This window comes from Mustela nivalis (genome assembly GCF_964662115.1).
Source record: "Mustela nivalis genome assembly, chromosome: 6".
NCBI lineage: Eukaryota > Metazoa > Chordata > Mammalia > Carnivora > Mustelidae > Mustela > Mustela nivalis.
In genome coordinates this window covers 62,849,307-62,876,454 of record NC_139025.1, presented here as the reverse complement: position 1 = coordinate 62,876,454, position 27,148 = coordinate 62,849,307, and the positions used below count along the sequence as shown (strand labels likewise).

Here is a 27,148-nt window from a genome sequence, read left to right as displayed (position 1 = left end):
CTTGACTTGCTTTCATATTCTTCTGCCTTAGTCTAATTTTCCAAAATTAAGTGTCTCAACTACTCGCCCACCCTTCAGACAGACAACTGTACCCATCACTTGTACACAGGAGGGGAAGTTGGATGCCCTCAGCTTAGTGCTCTGCCCTGGATACAAAAAAGACAGAAGCATAGAGGTGAATCCCCAGCAGAGACCTTGCCCTTGGGGCAGAAAGAATGGGAAGTAGTAGGGAGGGGGCTTAGGGCTGGCAAATCAAATGCCAGCCTATCTGAGGTCGGTAGAGAGTTGAAGAAGGCGGAGATGGATATGAGTATCCTGCATTTTTTAAATTAGAATTACAGTTCCTTGTTTCCAGTTTTCATTTTGAAAGCATTGAGGGTTTTTCTATTTCTCCTCCTTGCTTTTCAAATACCTTTTTAAATGTAATTCATTTGTTTTGGAATTGGGATAGGTAATCCATTCACATAGCTCATAAGTGGAAGGCATACAATTTTATGCAGTAAAGTCTCCCTCCCCACACATATGCTCCAGCCCTCCAGTTCCCCCTAGAGAAATCCGTGTCTCTGATTTTCTACATTTCCTTGCAGAAATATACAAGTAAATTTGTGCACAGCATCTCTCACCATCTTTTTTTTTTGGAAGATTGATTAATTGATTGATTGGGGGAGGGGGAAGGAGAAAGCAAGAATCTCAAGCAGACTCCATGCTGAGCATGGAGCTCAACACGGGACTCAACACGGGGCTCAATACATGATTCTGAGATCAAAACCCCATCAGGACCCCAGTGGAAATCAAGTCTCTACCAACTGACTGTGCCACACAGACACCCCACCTCTCACCAGCTTTTATTTACACAAATGGCAACCCAATATTTTGTTCCATTCCTTTTTTTACTTTATACCAGAGGTCACTCCACACCAGTACACAAAGAGCTCCTCAATCTTTCTCATGATGAGTAGTAATCCATTATATTAACATAGTATCATTTGTCTAACCACTCTCCCACTAGTGATCTCTTCCATTATTTCCAATTTTTTGATACTTCAAACAATGCTGTAATGAATAACCTTGTTCAACAGTGATTTCCACATCTAGGAGTATGTTGTAATTTAACAGAATTGCTACTAATAGAATTATAAATAATTCCTACAAGTAAAATCACTGAATCAAAGATTATGTATATTTTTAATTTTGATAGATACTGCCAAATTTCCAATCCATGTCAAATAATCCAATATCCTTTACCCACTTTTATATTGCATTGTTGGTCTTTTTCTTATGGATTATGTAGCAATGAATTGCAAATATGTTTCCCAATATGTTCAATGACTTTTGATCCCCCCTTAAGGTTATTTTGTATGCACATTATTAAAAACATTGAATTTTTCAAACTTTTATTTTACAACTGCTATAATTTATGTCATATTTTAGAAGGTTTTCTTTGGTCATAAATTACAACAAGAAAAGAGTCCTTATCTCTTCATATTTTTATGGTTTCAAATTTTTATGTTCAAAATCTTTGATCCATTTGGAATTTTCTTTGATAAAGTGTGAGGTATGACTCCAATTTTTTTTTTTTATGTATTCATTGCAATAGCTGGCTACCATATTGTCTAAACACCATTGATAAAACATCTAGTTTTCCCCACTGGTTTGTAATGAGACCTTTACTATATGCTAAATCCCTGTATGTGTTTGGGGTCTACTTGACATTGATTCAGTTTCATTTCTCTATTCATGAACCAGTGGTACCCTATTTCAATGTTTTAGAACTTAACTAAAATTAATTGTACTACAATTTTTAAAGCTTTACTTCTCTATCTCCCCAAAGCAATGACATTTCTTCTCTATGTCTTCTAACTTTGTTTACTTTCCCTCAGATAGCTCATGACCATTTTTTTTCTTAATCTTCCAGAGAAAGAAATTTTGCTTCTACCAGCTGCATGGCATAGGCAAATAAATGAAATAACCTTGGGCCAGTAAGGAGAAGACCAAGGGAATATCATCTTTTACTTTTCCAAATCCTAGTGCATGACAGGGTCTCAGGGAACATGCTCTTTTGTTTCTACAGCCATCACTTGAAAATCAAGTTCTATTTAATGAATATTTATTATATGGCAAGTTGTTTCAGTTAGGATGCTTTTGGCTTTGAGTCATAAAAACAGATTCAAGCATCTTTAAACAATAAGGAAATGCACTCACTGTGATAACTGTACTTCTTAAGGGACAAAGGGTTCGGTAGGCAGTTTCAGTGGCCCAGCCACGTGATTACAGACCCAGGGCCTTACCATCTTTCGGCTCTGCCATCCTCCAGCATCTGTTCCCTCTCAGGCTGACAGCAAGATGGCTTTAGTAATTCCAGGTCTCCCCTCCAGACATGACAACACCCTGAGAAAGAAGAGATGACATCTCTTTTGTTCTCTTAGGAGCAAGAAAACATTTCTCAGAAGTCTCCTGTGTCTCGTTGGTCAGAATTGGGTGTAATGCCCATTCCTGAATCAAAATCTGGCAACAAGAATGTGATTACCTGCAGTCCAGTCAGACCCACCCAATGAGGCTGGGGACGGGTGAGTTTCCCCTAAGGCCCATGGCTGCTTAGAAAACCTCACAGACCTGCACAAAACCTGGATTCACATAGTAATGTAAGTAGGCAATGGCTGCAGTTAACAAGTGCACCATTTCCCTCTCTTTCTCTCTCCTGGCTGGATTCCTTTGCCAGATATTCAAGAGTGCTCTCCCTCACACACTCTTACTGTCTAAATGGTAGTATTAATGGCAAACTCATTTATTCAATAAACATTTATTGAACTCGTACTAAACACCCAATACTGTGTGAGAAGCTGAGGACTACGAAAAGGAAAGATAAGGATCCTGATCTCCATGATGTCATGGAAGAGGCAGAAAATTTAGTAATTCCACAGTACCATGATAAATGCTATGTCTAAAATTTAAGGGTGCTCTGGGGCTTCTAAAGACTGAATGACCTCATGGGTGGAAGGGTAAAACAAACAGGGACTATTCCAGCTGAGCTTTAAAAGATGAGCAGTTGTGTGCGTGGGCAGTTCAGTTGGTTAAGCAACTGCCTTCAGCTCAGGTCATGATCCTGGAGTCCTGGGATCGAGTCCTGCATCAGACTCCCAGCTCCACGGGGAGTCTACTTCTCCCTCTGACCTCCCCTCTAATGCTCTCTCACTCTGTCTCTCTCTCTCTCTCAAATAAATAAATAAAACTTTAAAAAAATAAAAAAATAAAAGATGAGCAGTTGATGGAGGAAAAAGAACATGCAGGTAGGGGAAATAGCCGTACAAAGGACAGAGAGGACACTGGCATGGGGCTGAAGTTTTGTCAAGCTATGGAATTTGGGGCTGATGTACTGCTCTACCCAGGGCACAAAGTCATCTGGGGGGAAGGTTTGGGCCTGGCTAGCAACATCCATTTGCATGTTTTAGAGACATCACCAGTGGATACCATCCCTAAGAAGTTCCAGCAGCAATTCAAGCTAATTACAGCAAGCACAAAGAGCAGATTATTAATTAACCTTCTAAGGTCTAAGACCGCGTCTCAGAGACCACTAAATCTTTTCTCTCTCTTCACAATCAAGCTCCTGGCAAAAAAATATCCACACTAACAGTCTCCTCACCGCCATTCAAGCCTCAACCCCAGCCCACTGATGGTAACAATATGGTGGTTGTTCCTGCTAAGGTCAAAATGACTTCAGTAACTGCAAAACACCTAACAGAATAAAACCAACAACAACACTCTTTCACATACTACCTTCTTACCATACTGACCTATGGTAATTCACTAATTACCTCGATTAACACCTTTAGAGACCCCAGCCAGAGAAAATAGGATTTCTTTCTCCCATTTCAGTATGAAATTTGAATTTATTTGTTTTTTATAAAGATTTTTATTTATTTATTTGACAGAGATCGATCACAAGTAGGCAGAGAGGCAGGTAGAGAGAGAGAGGAAGGAAAGCAGGCTCCCTGCTGAGCAGAGAGCCCGATGCGGGCCTCGATCCCAGGACCCTGAGATCATGACCTGAGCCAAAGGCAGAAGCTTAAGCCACTGAGCCACCCATGTGCCCCTGCAATAAGAATTTAAAACAATCCTCAATCATATTTTTTCCAATAGGGCTTCATTTCTTTTTTTTTTTTAATATCAAGTTCTTTCATAAACAAAATCGATCTCTCTGGTTCTCAGTACCCCTGTTTGTTTAAGCACACGGGTGGTCCGCCAGAGGAGTAATCCAGCAATAAACACATTTCTATCTTGTTTGTACTGGGCTAAACAGTGTTCCCCCAAAAGATATATCCATCCAGAACTTCAGAATGTGAACTTATTTGGCCTTGGCAGATGTTATTAAGGTAAAGGTCTTTAGAGGAGATCATCCTGGATTAGGGTGAGCCCTAAACCCCATGACAGTATTCTTATAGGAGACAGAAACAGAATTGTAGAGACCATGGAATACCACATGAAGACAAAGGCAGAGATTGAAGCAACTTATCTACAAGCGAAAGAATGCCAAGAATTGTTGACAACCCCCAGAAGGTAGGAGAGAAACATGGAACAGATTCTCCCACAGACCCTCCAGTACAAACCGTCATTGCTGACACCTTGATTTCAGAAGTCTGGCCTCCAGAACTGTGAAAGAGTACATTTCTGTTCTTTCAAGCCACATGGTTTGTGGTGTTTTGTTGTACGAAGGGCAAGGCATTATTGCAACCATTCTCATGCTTGCAATCTCTCTCTCTCTCTCTCTCTCTCACACACACACATCCACACCCACACACACATATGTGTGTATACACATATTGCCCGCACTTGTCCAGAGGGATCCATGGCTTCATTACCCAGCTGCCAGTGCCCAAGCCCATTTCCACAATAGCTGGGTTTCCAGAGAGCCAAAGCCTTCCTTGCCCAGTATTGGTAATATGCTCACTTTCTCCAAAATTTACATGCCCATTTCACCAAGGAATGGCTAAAGGAGACTAGGGTCCCCTGAGTGGGGACACAGGGTAACTGCCAGGGTTCCCACCACTGCTCCATCACAGTCAGTGAGTAGACCTTAGGAAGGAATGGGGCCACTGGGTAGTTTGACCAGCAATGTTTGACCAGTCAAAACATTCTGTTCTGGAGTCTTGGACGTCCGCAGCAAAGGCCTGAGGTAGAGGCAAACCAGAACACGGGACCTCTCCACCCTGGAAAGTTACCCTTCCTCACATCCCTCCAACCCACATGGCTTTCCCAATTCTCCCTTCACCCCGGTGGAAGCTCCCAGCCAGCTCAGGCCTTGAACCACCCACTCCAGCTTACTCCGCATTCATTCGCTCGCTCATTCAACAGACACCCACAGGCACCTACTGTGTGTCAGTCATCGCACAAGGCCCTGGAGATCCAGGGATGCCAGACCCAGGCTGCTGGCCAGGCCTCTCTGCGGAGAGCGGAGGAGCTGTCCTTCTGCTGCTCTTATTCCAGGCACGCTCCACACGAGGCCCTCTCTTCAGAAAACCAAGGCTTCTCAGAGGCCTCACCCTGGTGCAGGAGCAGTGGCTCAGAAAATCTGTCCTTTCACTTGCATTATAGGATTTTTTTTTTTTAAAGCAGCAGCAGCAGAAGCAGCGGGGGCAGCAGCCTTACCTTCCAAGAAGACTGTGGCTTAGGCTAATATTTACATGTATTTGCATTTCCTTTGTACACAAGGCTGGGGAAAGGGTGGGGAAGGGAGTTTTGCCAAGGAATGAAAATGTGCCCTGAGCGGATCCTCAAAGTGCAATGGCAGTTGTCAATTGAAAAATCAAGAAGCGACTTGTTTAGCTACGATTCAGGTGATTTCTATCGCTCCCACCCTCGCTCTCCTTCACCGGCAAACTCCTGTCTCCTTCGCTGGCCTGTGCGTCTGGTGGTGTCAGCTGTGGGTGAGATGTATTTTGTCTCAGTCTCACAGGCACTGGAAATCGGCTTTCTCCTCTCATTCCTCAGGTTTGGGTCATTTTCAGAGAGCTCTGTGGGCACCCTCTGGTGGCTGACTGACTGAAAACGTGATCTGCAGAAATTACAGTTGAACAGGATGGCTTTAGTTTACAGTCACGCTCTTCTGGTGGGTTCGGAAATTGTCAGCGTACCTGCTATACTTTGTACCACCTCTTTCATCCCACAATAAGGGAGATGGAGACTGGAACGGTGGCTCTATCCTCTCAGGAGGCAAGGAAAGGGCTGAGCCAAGAAACACGGTGTGACTTGTGGGTTGCGGTTTTCCCAGGTCAGCCTGGGTGAGGGGGATAAGGACAGCCGATCACTGGGCTCTCAGAGGACTCATCTCTCTGGAGCTCAGGGGCAGGCCAGGCTCCTGGAATTACTTTCCTCCCAGAATTCCTGTCCCTCTGCCAGCCCAGGGGGCAACCATTCCTGAGAATCTTCTGATCTTCCGGGATGGACTGGAGTGGGAGGGAGGAAGGGAGGGAGGAGGGGGTGGGCAGTGCGGGAGAACCATCCACCTGAGGATGATGGCCCCCAGGCCTTAAAATCAGAGGATCTAATGCGCATTACTGTTCTGTCAACACAAAAAATACCAACACCTGATATTCCTTAGCTCTTTCTCCAGGGATTTCATTAGCCTCGGGATACTTCGTAAACTCAGTTAATGTTACCTTCATTTTGCAAAAGAGGCCCCAAGAGGTTCACTACTAACGAACGTGACTTCCCCCAGCCTGCCAGTGTGGGTCGTGACCGAGTTTTCTCTCCTGCCTCCTGGCGCTCTGGAATATTTACCAGTAGCTGCTGTGAGTCTCAGCCACATCCCTGTGTCTGTCTGTCAAAGCAAGCCACATGGGAACAGATGAATAGTGATAAGGCCTTTAAAAGGCAGGGTCTTAAGGAAGGCTGTACCTGAGGCACAGGAGGGTAGCAATATCACAAGTGGGTTCCAGAAGCTTGCTCCTATCCCACATGCCTTGGTCAGAGGCCTAAGCCATATCATTTACCCAGAAACAAAGAAGCATTCTCTACCAGGAACAGTCTTCTTTATTGCAACCATTTTTCATTGGCTTTTTTTCCACAAGCAGGCCCCAGGGCAGAAGGGAAGCCCAGCTCCCCTCGAGCCATCAGTCACCCCACAATGGCCGTGGCAGCCCTGTCCAGCCCAGCCGGGTCTCAGAACGCCGCTGGGGGCAGCTGTAGGGGGAGAATGTCTTTGGTGGATGGCCTAAAAGCTAAGACTGGAACAGAGCCGAGATGCCAGTGTGACCACAACCAGAGGGAACAGACAGCTCGACTACCCACGGAGACACCCAACCAGATGTAGGGCTGTAAGTTCGGATAATTCTGAACTGAGCTCATGGGTTTCTCCCTCTAGCTTGTGCTCCCAGCAGGACACAAATACGCGGGCTGGCTTATCATCAAACCCAAGCATATAGTCACGTGGAGACAGAGCGGCCATCATGGTCCCCACAGCTAAGGGACCACTGGCTAAGTGCAGCCACCACTCACCCCCAACCCTTCACCTAGATTAACTCATTAGTCTTCATGACAGCTGAATGAAGGGGGTGCTGTTATTACCCCCATAAAACAGGACACCACGACGGAGAAATACAATAACTGGACCCACCTCACGCATATTGTCAGTGGTAGAGTCAGGAGTCACAACTGAGCATCTCCAGGGCCTGTGCTCTTAAACCACCTCATCCTACCATTGCCCTGAGTGTGGGGCCCGAGTTCACTTATCCTTCACAGAAGCAGCTGCTCCTCACACGCACTAGCATCTCCAATGTCCTGACACAAAAACTGAATCACAAAGGAGTTAAACCAGGTTCTACAGCTAGCAAGAGGCAGAGTCAGAATTTGAATCGAGGTGGCTAGACTCCTGAGCCCCAACTCTAATCGTCACATTCTACCACCTGCCTTTCAGCCAGAGCAATTCTCCAGAGCTTCCACTCACTTGGTTTTGCAAATTTCCTCCTAGATATCGGCTAGCGCCATGCTGGTTTGCGAACTGGTCCTAAAGCCCAGAGAGTAGCCGTCCTCCCTCCTAAAGGCACATCGGAGAAGGCCCCTCCCTGTCTGCACACTGCTCCGGAAATGGGTTCATGGCCACCTCCCTCTGACTAGCAAGGTCAGAGCAGTCTTGATTATGCCCAGGTCACCCCTGCCTATCTGTGGCTTCCAAGTCTAGGAAGGTAGCTCTTTCTTCATTCCTCTTTCTTCCTTCCTTTCTTCCTTTCTTCCTTAGCCTCCTTCTTCCAGATAATCCCAATTTCTCTGGAATTTTATGGGATATAGATGCAAATCCTGTTCCTCCACTGTTACCCCGGGACTCCCTCAGGTGGCCATTTAGGAAATTAGGGAATGAGTTGCTCAGCCCCAGCCTTGACCCCAAAGGGCCAACATTCATAGAGCATTGCCACAATTTAGAGCCTAAAGTCTTAGGCAAATTTTTCCTCTTTCTGGTTTACTGATCATATACCTGGCTGCCTTCCAAAATTGACACTGGCCTTTGTCTTTCAAGGTTTGCATCGTGCTATGTTGGGCAGTGAGTTTTATCAAATGGGATCAACACCATGCCTGGTGACAGTGCTGGATGGCTTCCATTTGTCCCTACCTCCATTCACACTTCTCCCAGGGTACTGACCAAGAAGGACAATATCAACAAATTCCTTGTCCTCTAGCTTTCACTGGGTTTGTCCAATGGCAGTGACTGGCAATAAATAAGTAGGCAGGAGGAAAAGAGGCCAGGTTGTCTTGCCAGGTTTCCTTGAGTTACCTGAGTCTCTCTACTGAGGCCGTAACATATATATTCCTGTATCTATTGGTAGGTAACAACCTATCTCAAACACTGAGTAACCTAAAATAATTAACAATTAGTTATTTTATTGATGAACCTATAATATGGACAGGGCTCTGAGACATGAATCAACTCTGTTCCATGTGGCATAAGCTGGGGCAGCTTGACTGGGGCTAGAGAATCCACTTCCAAATTGGCTGACAAGTTGGTACTGGTCATCAGCACCAAGTTGGGTGAGCCTAGTCAGGGCTGCTAACAGAGATGACCTTCAGCTCTCCAGGTAGGTCTCTCTTTGGGGCTGCTAAACTTCCTCCCAACAAAGTGAGTGTCTAAGAGCACAGAAATGGAAGCTGCCAATCTGTTAAGGCCTGGACCTAGAAGCTGGCACAACATTGCTTCTGCCGTGTTCTTGGTCAAAGCGGTCACAGAGGCCCCTCTGATACAAGGAGAGAGAATACAGACCTCACTCCTGATGAAAGGAGTATCAAAGGATTTTCTACTTTAATTCCATTTCATCTACTACAGTTTACAAATGGTTTCTCCTACACCTACCTTTCCAGGGTCCCATAACTGCTCTCTCCCATTCTCCATCAGCCCAAGAGTGGAGCAGCTGGCTCCTTATTAGTGCTTATCCCAAGGTACTGTACTGTCCCTGGTTAGATTTACCTAGACCCTGATCACACATTGTAATAACCTCTTTATTAAACTCCCTCTTGAAATATCCAGCTTGGGTGTACACAGGTATTTGCCTGGACCCTGAAAATATTTCTCTGCCAAGTGCCTACTTGACCCCACGGGAATGTTCCATGAGACCATCCTCCTCAAAACTTCTCCTCCCATCTCCCACCAGCCCCCAGACTCCCCACACTTCAATCTCCTTTCAGCTTTGCCTATCACTTTCCTTCTGGCCCTTGGGAGACCTCAGCTCAGTCACTAAGAGCTAGCTAACTTATCAAAATAACTCATGCTTCCGTGTTTCAAGGATGTTCATACTTCATGTCCACCATACCCAGGAAAATGTTTATACTATTATACTTCCTCAAGAGTCAGATCTTGGGGCGAGGGGTGGGAGGTTGGGATACCAAGTGGTGGGTATTATAGAGGGCACGGATTGCATGGAGCACTGGGTGTGGTGCAAAAATAATGAATACTGTTATGCTGAAAATAAATTTTTTTTAAAAAAAAGAGTCAGATCTTAACCTAAATCCTTAAATTCTATGTTCATTAACACAGAAACTTGTGAACCTCCAATTAGGCTAATAAAAAGGGGTATTATGGTCAAGCTAACCTTTCAGATCCCCTCAAACCACATAGGCAACCTCCAAACCTTCCCACTTTCAATCTCTCAAAGTTTGCCTTGATCTTGAATCCCCATGCAGACCCTGAGATCTACTTTACTTCTTTTGGTTCTCCCTGATAACTCTCCTTACCTCTAATGGGGGACCTATAACTAGTAAGTCCAGGACCAGGGCAAAAGGGCATATTGACTGCCCCTGTGCCTCATTTCATTCAAAGACATGTGTATCACCAACTAGTGAAGAGGAACAAAGGTTGTCTTCCTAGAACACTGTAAAATAGCATTTTCTGGATCCTTATCTGGAATTCCAATAATTATGGTATCTGTCATGTATTTAATCAGCAGAACTGAAAAATGCAGTGCTAAACTCTTTCTGAAGCATTTTCTTACTTTCTAGTGATTCTAAAACTTCTTTAATTTATTAATTCATTCACTGAAGAAATATTTATCTGAACCCTTGCTGTATGTGGCTGGCAACGTCCCAAGCTTTGGGAATCAGTGATGAGCAGGAACACACTGACTGGAACATCTATCACTCAAAGAATCACACAAATATATGTGAAATAACAATTTGTGATACCATTTTCCTTGTATTATGAGTACATGTAATAGGGAGACTGTCATCATCAGGAAGGTCAGGGATAAAAATATCACCCTTAAGTCTCATTGATGCTCTTACCACCTACCAAGCTCATCTCCTCCCTAGGATGACCATGGAACAGCTAAAATTCAAATGTTAGTCCATGTTGCTTAGAGCTCACAGCTGCTAAGGGCTAGGGACTTCCTCCTACAACAACCAAGTCAGTTGCTCATCCAGCCTTCCCACCCTGAGAGGTATCAGGAGCCAGGGGATGCCACTCCCATTAGTGGAGGGGTCTGAAGTGGGTCTTCATAGGATCCTTCTTCTGAAGCAGAGCGAACCTTGTTCCATGGTGGCATGGCCAGGTCTTCTATGACGCCTATCTGCTGCCATGCCAAGCTGCCCAAGGCATCTCTACCAACAATCCCAGACCCATTAATAAGAATGCCTCAAAGGCAATGTTACCAGAGATGTCAATGCGGTATCTGGCTCAGCACCTCTGTCCACATTTTGAGAGAACTGGTTTTTATAACCTCCCTGAGTCCACGTGCAACAGGGTTCTATGGACCTCTTTCTACCACTTATAAACTGTGGTGTAATTGTCCTGATATTTACCTGTGGTTGCTTCTCTTCTTATAGCCAATCATGGCAGAAACTATAATCTAGGCAGTACCCAAGGTTCTCTGGGCCCCATGTTCACTCTGTCTTCTAATGAGAGCCAACTGCCAGCAGACAGTCCTCTGGGGACTTCTGTGCCCTCCTGACATCACCCATGTCACCAGAGCAGACACCCCACCAAGCTGTGCCCTTCCCGGCTCCTCCCTGCGTGAAAGGAGGAAGACACATGGCGGCCGCGTGCCCACACATGCGGGATGAGTGTTCCTATTGAGGATGCCAGTCTGTGGAGGCAACAAACTGTAGCTGAGAGAAACCTCAGTCAGAACTGGAAAAGCTACTTCAAAGCTACTTCTATCTCTTACCAACTATGTGTGTTTAGGTACCATCCTGAAACAGCCTCAGTTCCTCCACTGACAGAAAATTGAGATAATACTTTCCACCTTTTAAGACGAAATAATAGCAACTCTAGTCCAGTGCCAGGAACCCAGAAGGTGCTCGATCAATGCTAGTTTCCTCTCTGTTCTGAAAAAGCCTTACGGGCCAAGGACCCTGAAACTTAGTCTGTACTCAGCCCATCTGCTCCAAAAGATTCAAACAAAGAGGCAAATACTTTAAAACCACATTCTGGTTCCCAAAATAAAGCACCATTCCATTGAGAAGAATGGCATCCTGAAGTCTTTGGAGGCAGAGAAGTCAGATACTACCAAGCAGCCTCAGGGTAGGGGACTTATGAGGGCTGGGGGAGAGGAGGTATGTGGGGTCTAGAAGATTCTCTCAGTCCTGAGGGAGCAAGTGAGAACATCAGAAAGGTTTCAAACGAGTCAGCGCACTTCTCTAAAACGCCACATTGACCCCACTCAGGCCAGTGACTCCCTGCCCACCCCCATTCTCTGAAGCAAGAGAAAGAATGACTACACAGACTCCATCCTCCCTCAGAGCACCAGCAAGTACCCCAGCTGCTCTAATCAGAAGAGGATCTGTGAGAAAGGGTCTGATGTCATCAATGAAACCAAGCGTTGAGTGGATCTGGACAACCCCTCCAGGATGAATCAGGGCTTTAAGAGACAACCTCCCCCCCCCCCACGCCCCCGGGCCTGACTTGGAAAAAGGTCGGAGGAGGGAGTCCCCACTGGGGCTCAGCTCAGCCAGCAAGCCTGTAGAGAGTCAGAATAAATGCATGTGCTTCTGCATGCCCAGAGGACCAGACTGCCTCTCCTTGGGTGACCTTGCTGGCAGCGGTGGCTTTGTTAGAGTGCGGACTTTCATCATATTCAAAAGATTCTACATTTAAAAAGAGTAAAGCTGGAGGAAGCTGGGGAAAAAAGAGTCAGATAAGGCCTACTGGAAGAGCACAAGCCTTCAACCGAGCTGTTACCCCGGGGCCTGAGTGAGTAGTACACAAAGAGGGTTTTCTCTCCTACACACACTTTTCCAAAAGCAAGGGGTTGTTGTAATAATAGTGATAATAACCCCATTTATTGAGAATTGACCGTGTGCCCGGAACTCTACTGAGTGCCACTTTACATCTGGTGTTTAAGCCTCACGACGCCCCATGAGGTGTTCTCTCCGTTTCACAAACAAAGAAACTGAGTCTCAGAGATGACCCATCACCAGCCCCACGTCAGAAGTGTTATTAAGTAGTAAAGCCACGATTCTCAGAAGAAAAGTGTGGCATCTGAGAATTAGAGTCTCTTCCAGATAAGGGCTTCCAAGTTTATACATGTAGAGGATGAGAAGGATCTCGAAGGTGTCCCTGTCATTCACTCGGGCTTCTGTCTCCTTTCCACCAAGGGCAGGAAGAGTGGATCCCTGGACCCTCAATGGACCATCACCTCTTCCCTGCGAGCATTTGGCACATGCTGTCAACTGTGTCAGAGAGGACAACAGTCCTTCCCTTCTTATCCCATCTGCTTATTTAGGAAGCTTGGAGCCAGGGCCAGCTTGACGGGTCTGTGACCTGAGTCAGTCAGAACCCCTTGCTTAAAAGGTCCCATGTTTGATTTACTGCTTTGTTGTTATTACTTGAAAATTCTTAACAAATTCTCAACAAGGGACCTGCCTTTTCATTTTGCAATGAGCCCCACAAATTACATAGCTGGTCCTGGAAGAGCTTTAGGCATCAGGCAGGGAGAAGCAGCCCGTCAAACCACAGTTCGTGTCTTTTGTCTTATAGTCTCCTCTCATGAGCAGTGGGCTCTCTGGTGAGAACACCACACATAACAGAGCCCAAAGAACATGGAAAAGCTCCCCTTGCAACAAATGCAGATGAAAGAGTTCCTTGAAATTCGGCGGTGTGGAAGGAGTTCATTGGTAAACGTGTTTTTTCCAAAACTGAACATCACAGTACCTGGTACCAACGGTTAAAACTGGCCACCATCAAGCCCAAGTTTTACCAGACTTGCTGAAAACCACAAACAGCTTGCTAGTCTTTCCTCATCCTTGCTTAAGCTCGGAATGCTAAGTGCACAATCATAGCAATTATCACAATTTTGCTCAGATTTCCGCAGCAATACAGGATCAGGAGAAAGAAAAGGAGCATTGTCTGTTGTCCAATTATGTGGAACATGTAGGAACAGGATTGTCTGTCCTGATGTCAAAAATCCTTGAGTTTATCATAACCTGTGCTTCAAGGCATGCTTTAATTTATGGTGTTAAAGAGCCAGATCCTTCAACAAAGACACGGCAGGCCTTAATCATTTTCCTAGGACTGTGATCACCTGAAGTAGCATTTGCCTTCACCTACAGACACAAGTGACAGTTCTGGTAGAGAATCTGTGTTTGTGAAGAATTAGGTTCCTCCAAATGTTGATTTCATGGCACTTAAAAGTAGGTAGGGGGGTACCTGAATGGCTTAGCTGGCGGGGCATCTAACTCTTGGTTTCAGCTCAGGTATTGATCTCATGGGTTATGGGGTCAAGCCCCGCATGGGTTGGGGGGGGGGTGGTCCATGCTCAGCAGGAAGCTCTGCTTGAAGATTCTTTCCCTCTGCCCCTCCCCCATTCACTCTCCTGCCCTCTCTCTCTCTAAAATGAAAGAAAAGAAGAAAGAAAGAGAGAAAGAAAAGTAGGTAGGTAACATGAGCCCAGGTAGATGTAAAGGACCAAATTAAATGAAAAGCAAGCAGAGTTTTTAAAGAGAGGAGAAACTATTTTGACATAGACATCTATTTCCCCCCTCCCTCCACACACTCATATACAATTTTACCACCTTGATTCAAAGGCTAAAGATTTTTTTCCCCTTCTAGTTTTGGTGCTAGAATAGCTGACAACAGTGATGTTTAGTCCAGGTCATCATTCATTCATGCATTCATTCACAAGCGCGGGTCAAAACATGCAGGTACCCTGAACAGGCTAATCGTTTAGCCTCCCTTCCTTCAGTATTCTTTAAAGTTGGTTCAGTGTCTATTTAGTGTCAGAGGGCAAAGATAATTCCATATTAATTAAAAAATGAAAGTGTTTCTGTTTAGAAGCTCATGTCAACTCTCCTACTGTCTTCTTCTCGGAGTATTTTCAAAGCAAAACACAGCCTTGCAGAGGAGCACTGGAGAGCACCGTCTTTTACCAACATGTCTGAAACGGTGAGGTGGAACACCTTTTACACTGCTCAGCAGACAATATTTGCTTCAAAACTCCAAATACCTTATGTATGGGACACCAATATATGTTCAGAAAAGACAAAAAGGCTCCTCTAGGGAGAGAAAAGAAAGCTGCTCTTTCATCTTCACCTTTTCATCATCCCTATTCCCAACCACGCCTCCAGCATCTTGCTGTCTTCAGGGTCTTCCACATAGTAATAGTAGAATCAGTGGCGCTTTGGTGAACCTAGCCAGTATGACCCACAAACTCTTCCAGTGCCTTTGTGACAGAGACTGGCAGCCCACCGATCGTCTCTGGCACATCTCCCACATGCCCATCCCCACCTACACAGATACACACACACCAGATCAAGACGACTCATCTTCTCAAAGAAAACCGAACCCACATTTGCCAGAAGAGCCAGACGCTGACACAGCATCTTGTTGTAAGTTGAAGGGAATGGCGCCCACCAGTAGTTGCCTGAACCTCCACCACTGGGAGTTCAAGTCCCTGGAGCCACCTTGAAGTTGCCTCTGTGAACCAACTGGGGGATCCTTTTTGACAGGAGACCTTTATCTGGGATCCCTTCACGAGAAGGGCCTTCCACTCATACAAGATCATGGATGCTGAAAACAGAAGACAGAGAGTTAGAGTCCAGCTGGGACTCTTTGGACAGGGGAGATGTGCCCCCCAGATGCCTGTCAAAGTGAGAGTGGAGAGGAGAGTGATGTAGGAGAAAGCTAAGGGAAAGCCTCCTGTGAACAGACCCATGGCAGGTAAAAAGCAGAAGTTGTTAGAGTTCACTATTATTCCCTCCTCCCTTCCATTCCAGAACTCTCCTGAAGGATCTCCTGGGATGTGCAGCAAGTGAGGAGTGATAGCTTCTTGCCCACATTTACTCCTTGCATAATTTCCTCTTCTAGCCAGAGAGAAGGATGCTTCCTGAACAGTTCTGACTGGGAACCAACAGTGATGATTTAAAGAAAACCACTAAGCAAGACTCATAATGAAGGCACATTATGAGAACATTTGAATATCTTCAGAATGAGACCCATAGAGTCTTCTCCCTTGTGTCATTTATATTGAATGAGTATTACTCTGGGACTTTAAATTATCTTAATATGCCTTTCAAGTCACTTTCCTCTCTGTGAAAGCCCCCTGTTGAACCACCCCTGTCTATCATTGCTACTGTCACTGCTGATGTTCCTAAACAATACCCACTCTCCACACTCTCACATTCTAGTTGGAGGTACAGGAAATAAAATAAAAGAGCAACAACAACAAATCCAAGCAAGGTAAAGAGTGCAACTGTCCAGAGTGTTGCAGATAGAAAGTGCTGGAAGAATCAGGAGCGAGAGACCTTTAAGCAGAGGCAAGCAGGCCAGGAGTGCCACTAGAGTAGAGGAGAATGGCAAGGATTGTGAGGCAAAGGGCAGATCTGCTCAAAAGGGAAAGAATTCTTCAGTCCAAACTAGACCACTCATTCAAAATGGAAGAGCTCAAGACAATGGTATACAGAGAAAACTTAGATTTGTAGATTTTGACAGCTTTTATGGTGTAAATACTCCCTTCATGGCTCATTTCCAACTACCAACATGATATCACTGAACACACAGTTGGAAAGATATGTACCAAATTGGCTCTCTCCAGGTAAATGCAAGTTGGCTCAAGAACACCACTGACCTATTACTTAAGTTTAGCCCAGTTTCATTAGCCCCCAGACAAAACTGTTCAAGACTGAGATAGGCTGACACAGAGAATGACTCGGCTACATCAATACATTATATGTTGCCACCTCCATATATACAATATGGGGAACTTGGCCTGTTTTCAGCGTTGTAATTCCCTGAATGCTATTTGCAACTCTATGGCCCACCTCTAGTCTTAATATTCCTTTTATAAAGGAAAGGGAGTCTTACCAGGCTCTGTTCAGCCTTTTGTGCTAAGAGAATGTACACTAGCCCAATCTACATGGTTACCACCATTGCTGATCCCCCTGACAGCACCTCCCCAAATTATCTTTGGATCTACCCAGAAGCACAGGGGGTTATTTACTGTGTCCATTCATTGTGCTAAAATGGTGATCTTGAGCTCTGGCCTGGAAACTGTGCCGCTAGAACTTCTAGAGGTAAACATACATCAAGACTCTCTGAACTCAAGGCTTCTTTTGTGCTTCACAGAGCAACTGGAAGCATTAAAAAAAAAAAAAAAAGAAAGAAAGAAAAAAAGAAAAAAAAAAAGGACTACCGGGCAGAGCTTGGACAGGAAGCTGGACTCCATGGGGCCCTTCCAACATTACCCTAATTCTTCTTTAATAGCACTCTAGGAAAAGGATATGACTCCATGGGTCGGGTTATAGCAACACTTCAGGACCAACATCAACTGCCAAGGCAAGTAGGGTAATGGGAAATGGTTGAATGGGGGTAAAAGAGAGCCTCTGGGGAAGAGAGAGATCAGTGTCTAGTCTATGAGTCCTGTATAAAGGATTTTTCTTCCATCCCATAAGTGTCTCAAAGGCAGAGAAGATTCAAGTGCAAAGGAATGAAAACAAACATCTTCCAAGCTATCCTTTACCTTTTTTCCAGTTAGAGATATATGCAGGTTTTCTCAGAAAACAAGACAAGCCAGAAAAAGAAAAAAAGAACCAAAATATATCATGAATATTAATAGAAATATATATGCGGGCTTTTTAAAAATTTGTCATCCAAATCCTGCTCCCAATTATTATTTAAGACCCTGGTTATGGTACAATTAGAAGGAAACATTCTAGATAGCTGTTGTGAGACACAGTCAATAAGCCCATTTATTATAATATCTTGGAAAAATCTGAACTCTTCAACCATTCTCTCTTGGCCTCTATCCTTTGCTTTCCAAGTGAATTGAGCTAAATTCATTAGAAGAGATTTTATTGTATCATACTCCCCCTTGCTAAATACCTGACTGATTTCATTGTTTTCTCAGGCCGTGAACCTAAAACCTAATTGACAGAGGGATGTGTCTTCTCTTCAAGGTGCACATCCATCCCGCCAGAGGAATTGCTGCGTGTCTGTTACTGCTCCAAAGTTCCCAATTATTGATCCTGATATTGCACAATTTTCCAATAAATCTTAATCACACCGACACAAATAAGCAGAAGTACTGAGAGTCTTCCTGAATATTCACAGGGTGAGAGATGCAGGTGGCATCTTTGACTAGAAACGCCTGCAGGCAATTGCATACCGCGTGGGGGAAGGGAAAGAGATTTCCACGGGGAGAGCTTATCATTCCTTAAATATTTATGTTTGTTTTCTCGGTTATAAAATTACCACATCCCTCTCAAGAATTCCACCAAATATGTCTATTGTCTAAGGGGATTGTTTTGTTTTGTTTTGTTTTGTTCATTTACTACAGCTTTCAAGATAGTATATACATGACTTTCAAAAACTCACTTTGAAAATTGAGGGGATTCTCTTTTGTCTCAGGAGAGATGGTGCAGGCTCACTGATTTCCGTAACATTTCTCTTTTTCATAACTGCACAGAGACATCACTCTGCACACTGTCAACACTCTTTTGGGAAGCAGAGCTTATGACAATAGAGAACTTGATACTGAACAAACCTTGCAATTGTCGCTTATAAACCTTTTCCTTGTGTTACTTGCAGCAAAATCTTAGGATTTCTGAGTCAGAAAAATTTATCTGAAGAGACCTCTACAATTTACTTAGCTTTACCTTTGCTATAAGCAAAATGGGGAGAAACATCTACTCCTACCCCACAATGAAAGAAAAATGGATAGCTGGGCTCCCCTGGCGGGGAAGCAGTATTCTATGGAGCACAGGATAAATGCTGGTAGAGATGAAAGTAAAAGTCCTCCTTCCCAATAACTTACAATCTGGGAGCCCAGGGTGGGCCAAAGTCTTTAACAAAAGCCGAGAGACAACTCTCTTTACTTACACTTGAGGATAAAACCGCCATTTTCCTTTCCTAATTTCCCAAGGTACTTATTAGGACATTTCTATGATCAGTAGATGTGGTTGCTAACTAAATGAAAGATGACAGTCAGCTTGATTAGCATTTTCTCTCTGGCTGACATATGTACAATGCTTAGTCCATCAAAAACTGAAAAGATTGATAACTCTTGCTCTGAATTTTAAAATATCCAAAAATCCAAATGAAAAGCATTTTATTCATTTTGTTATCACATCTCAATTTCATACCATTTTCAGGAACTTTCTAGGATATAGAGTATAATGATAGAGATTTGTGGACATCCCCTGAAGCCCAGGAGATTATTGTACTTTTTGGAGTTCCTTTGCAAACTTCTGTTTGACACACATCAACACATCATTTACACGTTTTAATGTGATTTGTCAATTTGAAGAGAGGAGGGTATGAGTTCTAGGCTGACTTCTACAGTCAGAGAATGTCTTTGATGAATAAAAACCAATTGGAAATACTTTCAGTGTATGCTATAGAACATCTCTGAGTTCTTCAAAATGTTACCTGGATAGTTAACTGGCTTCAAGTGAGCTAGTATAAATTACATCAACCTTCCTATTTAAAAAAAAATTCACCAACTCAATGGATAGCTAGATTTCGAGGAAAGAGGTAAGAGGTGATTCAAGTCTTCTGCAAGTGAATCTCTAATAAGTGTCTCTCAGTGATAACCAAGACAGTGGTGACAATGATAAGCTTTCAGTGGGAGCTGAAAACCTTGAACATCATGGTGTCAGCTTTCCTATACTGCTACTTTCAGGCTGCAAAGTCACTACTTGATCACCTTAATTATGCTTAAAATATTAAAATGTCACAGATTCTTTACAAAATATGAGTCTTATTCTCTTAAACAGCTATATCATTAATTCTGAGTCTTTTCAATATTCAGAAGATGCATACCCCCTAGAGAAGCCATTGGTCATCCAAGACTGTTTTGGGGTCTCTTCCGTAACAATTTTGAGGATACCTCGTTAGCAGGGTAAGATTTCTTAAAGAGTAGAGAGCAACCTGGCCAAGACACCAACTGGATTCTTGTCCATAGCCCTCAGGGGACACCCTGAACGCTGTTAAGATTTCCAATATCACTGTCCTCAAAAAGGAGAGTTCCCACCCTTTTGAGAGCTTGAGACTAAAGTAACCCATTGCCAGTGTTCAGGAAGTCTGCAAGTACTATTCTGGTATTACCGCCTTATGCTCCTCTCTGTCTTAAGATTTTAAGTCTTGGCTATTTGTACAGACATTTGAACTGGATGGAATCTTGCCCTCTTTGAATATCTTTGACCGGTAGGGCCATCGACCTCACAGGTATTAAATGAATATCTGATTAAATCTCTCAAGGCTTTGTCCAAATGTCATCATAGTTTTGGAGTCTATGTCCAAGACAAATCTCAGGCTTGCTCAAGTCCTCTTGATGGAATGGCCTGGGCCAGCAGTACAATGACTAGGCATGCGATTATAATAACGGTAAACGTAGCAGTAGCAATACTAGTCATAATGTTATTACTTAATACACAGAGGAATCAGGGCAGAAGATGGCTAGGGCACAGGTAGCCATAATTCCCAACCCCCACACAAGAATGTGGCCAATGCTTATATTTCTATTCTAACCAGCCAGAGTTCCTGTCAGGGAATGTATCTTTTGTGAAGTGTGTATGTTTAAACACTGACATGCCCACAAATCTATCATACCATGGCCTTTGGACTTTCAGCAGACAGCAAACATTTCAAGCTATTGCATGGCCTGCCAATGTTTGACTTTCAGCACCATTGCTTTCTTGGTCTACAAAATGGTAGGCTTCTCGTATGTTTGGGTTTTTTTTTTTTTTTTTTTTTTTTAAGAAGAAAAAGAATGAAAAATAAAGTACAGGTGCCAGTGATACAAAGCACAGACTTCTTAAACTTATTTGGATTGAGTTCAAACTAGAAATCATTAGTGGTACCCAAAAACTCAAATAACATTCACCTACCAGGGACTCTTGAGAACTTGAGAAACAAACTGTTCCTCATCCCCAACATTCTAGATAGAGTGCCGGACTTGCCCAAGGCTGCTGGCTTGAGGCTTGTAGACTAGTTAGTTAAGCCCAGGCCAATCAGATTCTCCATCTCACCCATCTGCAGGTTTTCTGAATCCTGAGACCACCTCTGGAAGGAACTCAACCCCAGAAATTAAAAATTAGAAAAAAGGCAAAGGGCCCCTGGGAAGCACAGACTATGTAAACAGCCAAACAAGCTCTAAGATTTTCCTGGAGCCAAAATTTCTAGATTGTTCCCTCTTCAAGATCCAAACTAAGTGGGGGACTTGCCGTGGCTTCTCTCTGTAGACACAGCTTTTTTTGAACTTTTTGGAAGCACAGCACCTGATAAATAAACCATAACACGATAAATTAAATTTGTATCACTGCATCTATCTCCCGATATGAAAGAAGCTTCTGGTCTTATTCTTTCAAGGTTTATATTTCAAGGCAAAATTTCAGCATAATTTAGAAAGTTTCCTTTTCTGTTGAGTCAATTTGCTCTTTTTGAAATATTGTACAAATAACTCACATGCACCATGTTGAGTGGGTGAATAATCTATCTTTTGATGAAAAGCATAAGTTCTTTTTAGAAGGAATCATTTATTTCTTAACATCCCCAAGGCAAAAACCTCCCAAGATAAAGCTAGGGCTCTTCCCCTCTCTGGCTTGTTTGACACCATATTTATAAAATAAATTCTCTGAGTCAAATGATCTTGAACATGTGGTGTTGGCAGTCTGTGCTGTTCAACTCCTAAAGAAGAGAGCTATTGGGGAATGTTCATTCATTCATTCAATCATTCATTCACTAGACACTCACTGAGTGCATAGGACCTGCAAGACACTGTGCTGGGTGGTAGTACTAAAGAATGGGAACATACAAAGAGATAAGTAAGAAAGGATCCCTCCACACTGTGAGCTCAGAAATTTATAATACATGAACCAAGCACTAAGTACAAAGACCAAATAGGAGACAGTATGGTTCCTACATCTGATTGCACACCAAGATCACTTGAGAAACCAACTAAAAATAGAGCCTTAAAATTATAGAACACTGGCAGCAATTTCTCTGACATCAGCCATAGAAATATTTTTCAAGATGGGTCTCCTAAGGCAAGGGAAACAACAGCAAAAATAAACTATTCGAACCATATCAAAATAAAAATCTCTTGTACAGCAAAGAAAACCATCAATAAAATGAAAAGGCAACATGCTGAATGGCAGAAGATATTGGTGATATTGGTGAGTGATATATTTGATAAGGAGTTAATATCCAAAATATAAAAAGAACCTATACCTCTCAACACCAAAACCTCCTAAATAATCCTATTGAAATGAATAGAGAAGACATATAGATGGCAACAGACACATGGAAAGAGGCCCAACATCACTAATAACCACAGAAATGAAAATCAAAACCAAAATGAGGCATCATCTTATACCTGTTAGAATGGCTAGAATCAAAAAGACAAGAAACAAACGTTGGCCACAATGTGGAGAAAAAGGAACTCTCGGTCACTATTGGTAGGAATGTAGTTTGAGGCCATCACAGTGGAAAATAGCACAGAGATTCCTCAGAAAGTTAAAAATAGAAACACCACATGATTCAGTAATTCTACTACTGGATATTTACCCAAAGAAAAAGAAAACACTAATTTGAAAAGATAGATGCACCCCTAAGTTTCTTATAGCATTATTTCCAATAGTAAAGATATGGAAGCGCCAAAGTGTCTGTCAATAGAGAAGTGGATACAAAAATGTAGTATGGAAATCAAGTAGGAAATGGAAATGTAGTATGGGAACACAGTGGAATGCTAGGCAGCCATAAAAAAGGTGGGATCTTGCCATTTCCAACAGCATGGAAGGACCTAGAAAGTATTACACTAAGTGAAATAAGTCAGACTGAGAAACAAACACCATACGATTTCATTTATATGGGAAATTTCAAAAACAAAATGGATGAATAGACAAATGAAAGCAAAATCAGAATCTACAAATACAGAAAACAAACTGACAGTTGTCAGAGGGAAGGGTGGTTGGGGGTGGGCAAAATGAGGGAAGGAAAGTAGGAGATATAGGCTTCCAGTTATAGAAGGACTAAGTCACAGGAGTAGAAGTCTCGAAGTCTCGATGTAGGGAATATAGTCAATGACATTGTAATAACATTGTACGGGGAGAGATGGGGGCTACACAGCATAGTACAACATAGAGAGCTGCTATGCAACAAGTCCAGTTGCTATATTGTACACCTAAAACCAATGTAACATTGTGTGTCAACTATACTCAAACTTAAGTTTTTTTAAAGATTTTATTTATGTATTTGTTTGTTTGTTTGTTTGTTTGTTTATTTGACAGACAGAGATCACAAGTAGGCAGAGACGCAGGCAGAGAGACCGGGGCGGGGGGGAGGGGGAAGCAGGCTCCCTCCTGAGCAAAGAGCCCGACATGGAGCTCCATCCCAGGACCTTGAGATCATGACCTGAGCTGAAGGCAGAGGCTTTAACTCACTGAGCCACCCTGGTGCCCCTCAAATTTAAACTTTTTAAATTAAAAAAAAAAAGAGAGAGATTCTTGGACCCCACCCCACCTACTAGGCTGAGATGTACTGAATCAGAAGGGCCAAGAAGAAACTGAGTATTTCTATTTTTATAAAGAGTCCAAGTAATCCTGAGATTTAAGCAGGAATGGGAATTCCTAAGGCTTAAATAATATTCTAATGGCTAGAAAATCTTACATAGCCCCTACCACAACCACCAAAAGCATTTCACTTTTAGCTCATAGTCAAAATCAGGGTCACTGACATTCTCATCTGCAAAGCCAAAAAGCTAGCTTAGAAAGAAGTGGTCTGACTTGCCCAAAGAGAATAGCCAGGAGGATATACAACTTCAACCAGGAACCCAAAGGCTTCTAGTTGTCATTGTTATTAGGAAGTCAAATATGGGAGTACCTGGGTGGCTCAGTCAGTTAAGTGCCTGCCTTGAGCTCGGATCATGGTCCTGGAGTCCTAGGATTGAGCCCCACATCAGGCTCCCTGCTCAGTGGGGAGACTGCTTCGCCTTCCTCTGCCTGCTGTTCCCCTTGCTTGTGCTCTCTCCCTCTCTATCAAATAAATAAAATCTTTTTTTTTAAGATTTTATTTATTTATTTGACAGACAGAGATCACAAGTAGGCAAAGAGGCAGGCAGAGAGAGAGGGGGCAGTAGGCTCCCCGCTGAGCAGAAAGCCTGATGTAGGGCTCAATCCTGGGACCTTGAGATCATGACCCAAGCCGAAGGCAGAGGCTTTAACCCACTGAGCCACCCAGGTACCCCATAAATAAAATCTTTTTTAAAAGGGAAGTCAAATATGTTTTTCAGCAGTATGCATGACTATTCACACAGACTCACAGTTCAACAGATCTAGGTGGAAGCTTACAGATGATTAGAGGGCTCAGGCAGTAGCAAGAATGAGTGACGCAGGCTGGAGAGGACAGGGGTTAAAGGGTGCCCCTGCTACTCTGGCTGGCTGGTTCTTGCCACCAAACAATATGGGCCCAATGTGCCAGTTCTTCCAAATTTTCAAGCAAAGCCAGAAATCTGGATTTGAAAAACTCTTCATGCAAATAAAACAGACTTTGCTGACAGATTTGACCCATGAGCCACCAGTTTGTAATTCCTGATGTAGTCCAAAGTCTCTGCTTGACATATGAGAAAACAACCTCACCCTATCCCTCATATATCTTCAGTTTGGCCTGCCCCAGTAAGGAGACAGAATTGTTGAATTACATTCTGCTTTTTCTCCCTGGGTTTGATTTTTTGTTAATTTTATTGATTGGTCCCAATGTTCAAAGGCAAGTTTGCTAAAAGCCACATGCAGCAGGCACTACACTGGGCTGCCTAGATTCTCACTAGTTGGTAGGCCTTGGCTCAAAGCCCTCCCCTGGAATCAGGCATCCAATGACTGGCACGTATCGAAACACAGCACTATCGCCTGGACTCAGGACAATCCTGCAGAGCCACCCCAGCTTCAAAGCTCCCCAGGGGACAAGATAATGCCTTCGTGTGGCCACATCACATCTAGGCCTCCCCCTAGACTCAGTCCTGCTTCCCCTACAGGTGTGGATCCCAGAGTACACGGCTTCCCAGGAATCTGCCCAGCAACGCCAAGCACATCAGGATCTACCTAAAAATAACCTCATCTAGGGTGGTCTGGATTTGCAAAGTCAAACCAGAGAACCATTCTTGGCTTTGTGAAAATTTCTTCTGTTGTCTGTTCCTAAAATTGTTTTATTGGTGTTTGAAAAATCTTATTATGGTAGATGCCTCCCATTTCCTGCCCCCAGCTTTGAGATCAGCCACAGCTATGGCAGACTGTTCCAGAAGTTCAGATGCATCTGCTGTTGCAGGATCTTGTTCCTCTTTGTGCCAATAGACTTGGGGATTTTCTGATGGACACTCCGAGGTCAAGCCTGCAAAAGTGGGGACGTTTGTGCCAATAAGGACTGGGAGTTGATAGATTACTGCTGCATCTAGTCTCTGCCTTTTGGGCAAGCTCCATGGCAAGGAGCACCCCTTCCCTACCCCGCAGCCTGTATACACCCTCACATGGGCTTCTCCCACCCTATTTCCTCTCTCCTTCACTCCTCTTCCTGGGATCATGTCCCAAGTCAACTACACCAAGTCCTTCTCCATGAGGTTCTACCTTAAGTGGCACCCAGACCAAGAGAGAGGCATCCTTGATTTTTAAATACTCAATAATACACAAAAGTATAAAAAGAAAGTAAAAGTCCATTTTTTGAGACATCCCTCCAATTATATTTCTATGTATTAATAAGTAACTTTTTACTTTTTTTTTTAATATTTTATTTATTTACCTGACAGACAGAGATCACAGGTAGGCAGAGAGGCAGGCAGAGAGAGAGAGCGGGAAGCAGGCTCCCGGCTGAGCAGAGAGCCTGATGTGGGACTCGATCCCAGGACCCTGAGATCATGACCTGAGCTGAAGGTAGAGGCTTTAACCCACTGAGCCACCCAGGCGCCCCTATAAGTAACTTTTTAAAAAAAATTTATTTATATAAGAAAGAGAGAGAGCCCACCTGTGTGCAAGCAGGGAGAGGGGGCAGAGGGAGACAATCTCCAGCAAACTCCCCATTGAGTGCAGAGCCCTACAGGGCTCCATCCCAGGACCCTGAGATCATTACCAAAATCAAGAGTCCAATGTTTAACTGACTGGGCCACCTAGCAACCCTTTTTATAAGTAACTTTAAATAAACTCGATCAAACTAGATACTCTGTTTGGGAACCCTGCGGGCCCCTTCAAACACTTGTCTTAGTACATTTAAAATTCAAATCACCTGCAATTGTTTCATTCATTCATCCATTCATTTGACAAATGTTTGTTTCAGGTCTTCCATGTGCAAGGCACATACTAAGTACTGTAGACGTGTCCTGTGCCCTTGGGATGTTTTTATTCGTTTTTCTCTTTAATTTTTCAGGAGCATATTGAGTGAACAAATTAAAGGCATGCATGTTTTCAAAAGCCACACTAGGGGTCCTTGAAATCTCAGGTCATAGAGTTAAATTAGTTTTTACCCAAGTGGTAGATAGAAGATGAATGGACTCCTGGGTTCAAATTTTGGCTATGTCACTGAACAGAAGTGTGACCTTGACCCTCATTTTGCTTGTTCGTAAAACAGGGGAATTATAATAACTATTGTCAGTAGTTGTGAGGATAAAATGAGATAATCCATATAAAGAACTTGGCATAGTGCCTGACACAAAGTAAATGCTCCATACGTTTTCACTCTAATAACAATTCTTGTCATCTAACATTCACCTCAGTTCCACTGTGTGGATAGCACAGATCCAGGCACCACGGAAATTGGGCAGAATATTGCAACTCAAAACATAGACACTGTCCAATGCTCTTTCACTCAGTACATTTTGATCAGCTTGGAGTCCTATCACTGTTACCAGGAGCTAAGGCATCAGAAACACATTGCATGCACCTGGTCATTCCCTGTAACCACAGAGAGATCGGACTTAAACCTGTTGATTTGGGACCAATCCACAGGTGCACAAGGTAATTTTGCCACAGCTGGAGAATGTTCTGGGTCCCCAGAGTCCTGCATGCAGTGTTTACCAGTCCTTCAGGGAAAGCACAAACCAGAGAATTCGGAAGGGATGTAAATACCAGATTTGCTCAAATTGCTGCGTAAATCTCTTGCTGGCACGGAGATTCATGTTGCGTCTCAGCTCCTCAAGAAGTACCGGGTCAGGCAACCACTCCCTAACACGCACCACCCTGTCACTCCAAGCAGCTTGTTCACCAG

The 27,148-nt window shown here is 43.6% G+C and overlaps 1 long non-coding RNA gene across 1 annotated transcript in view; it reads right to left on the bottom strand.

Moving 5' to 3' along the window:
* Positions 1 to 2,375, bottom strand: part of LOC309868257 — a 104,533-nt gene extending 102,158 nt beyond the window's left edge. Inside the window, exon 1 of the long non-coding RNA XR_014313606.1 lies at positions 2,289 to 2,375. This is a non-coding gene — a long non-coding RNA (uncharacterized lncRNA). The remainder of the gene's footprint in view (positions 1 to 2,288) is intronic.
* Positions 2,376 to 27,148: the final 24,773 nt, after the last annotated feature.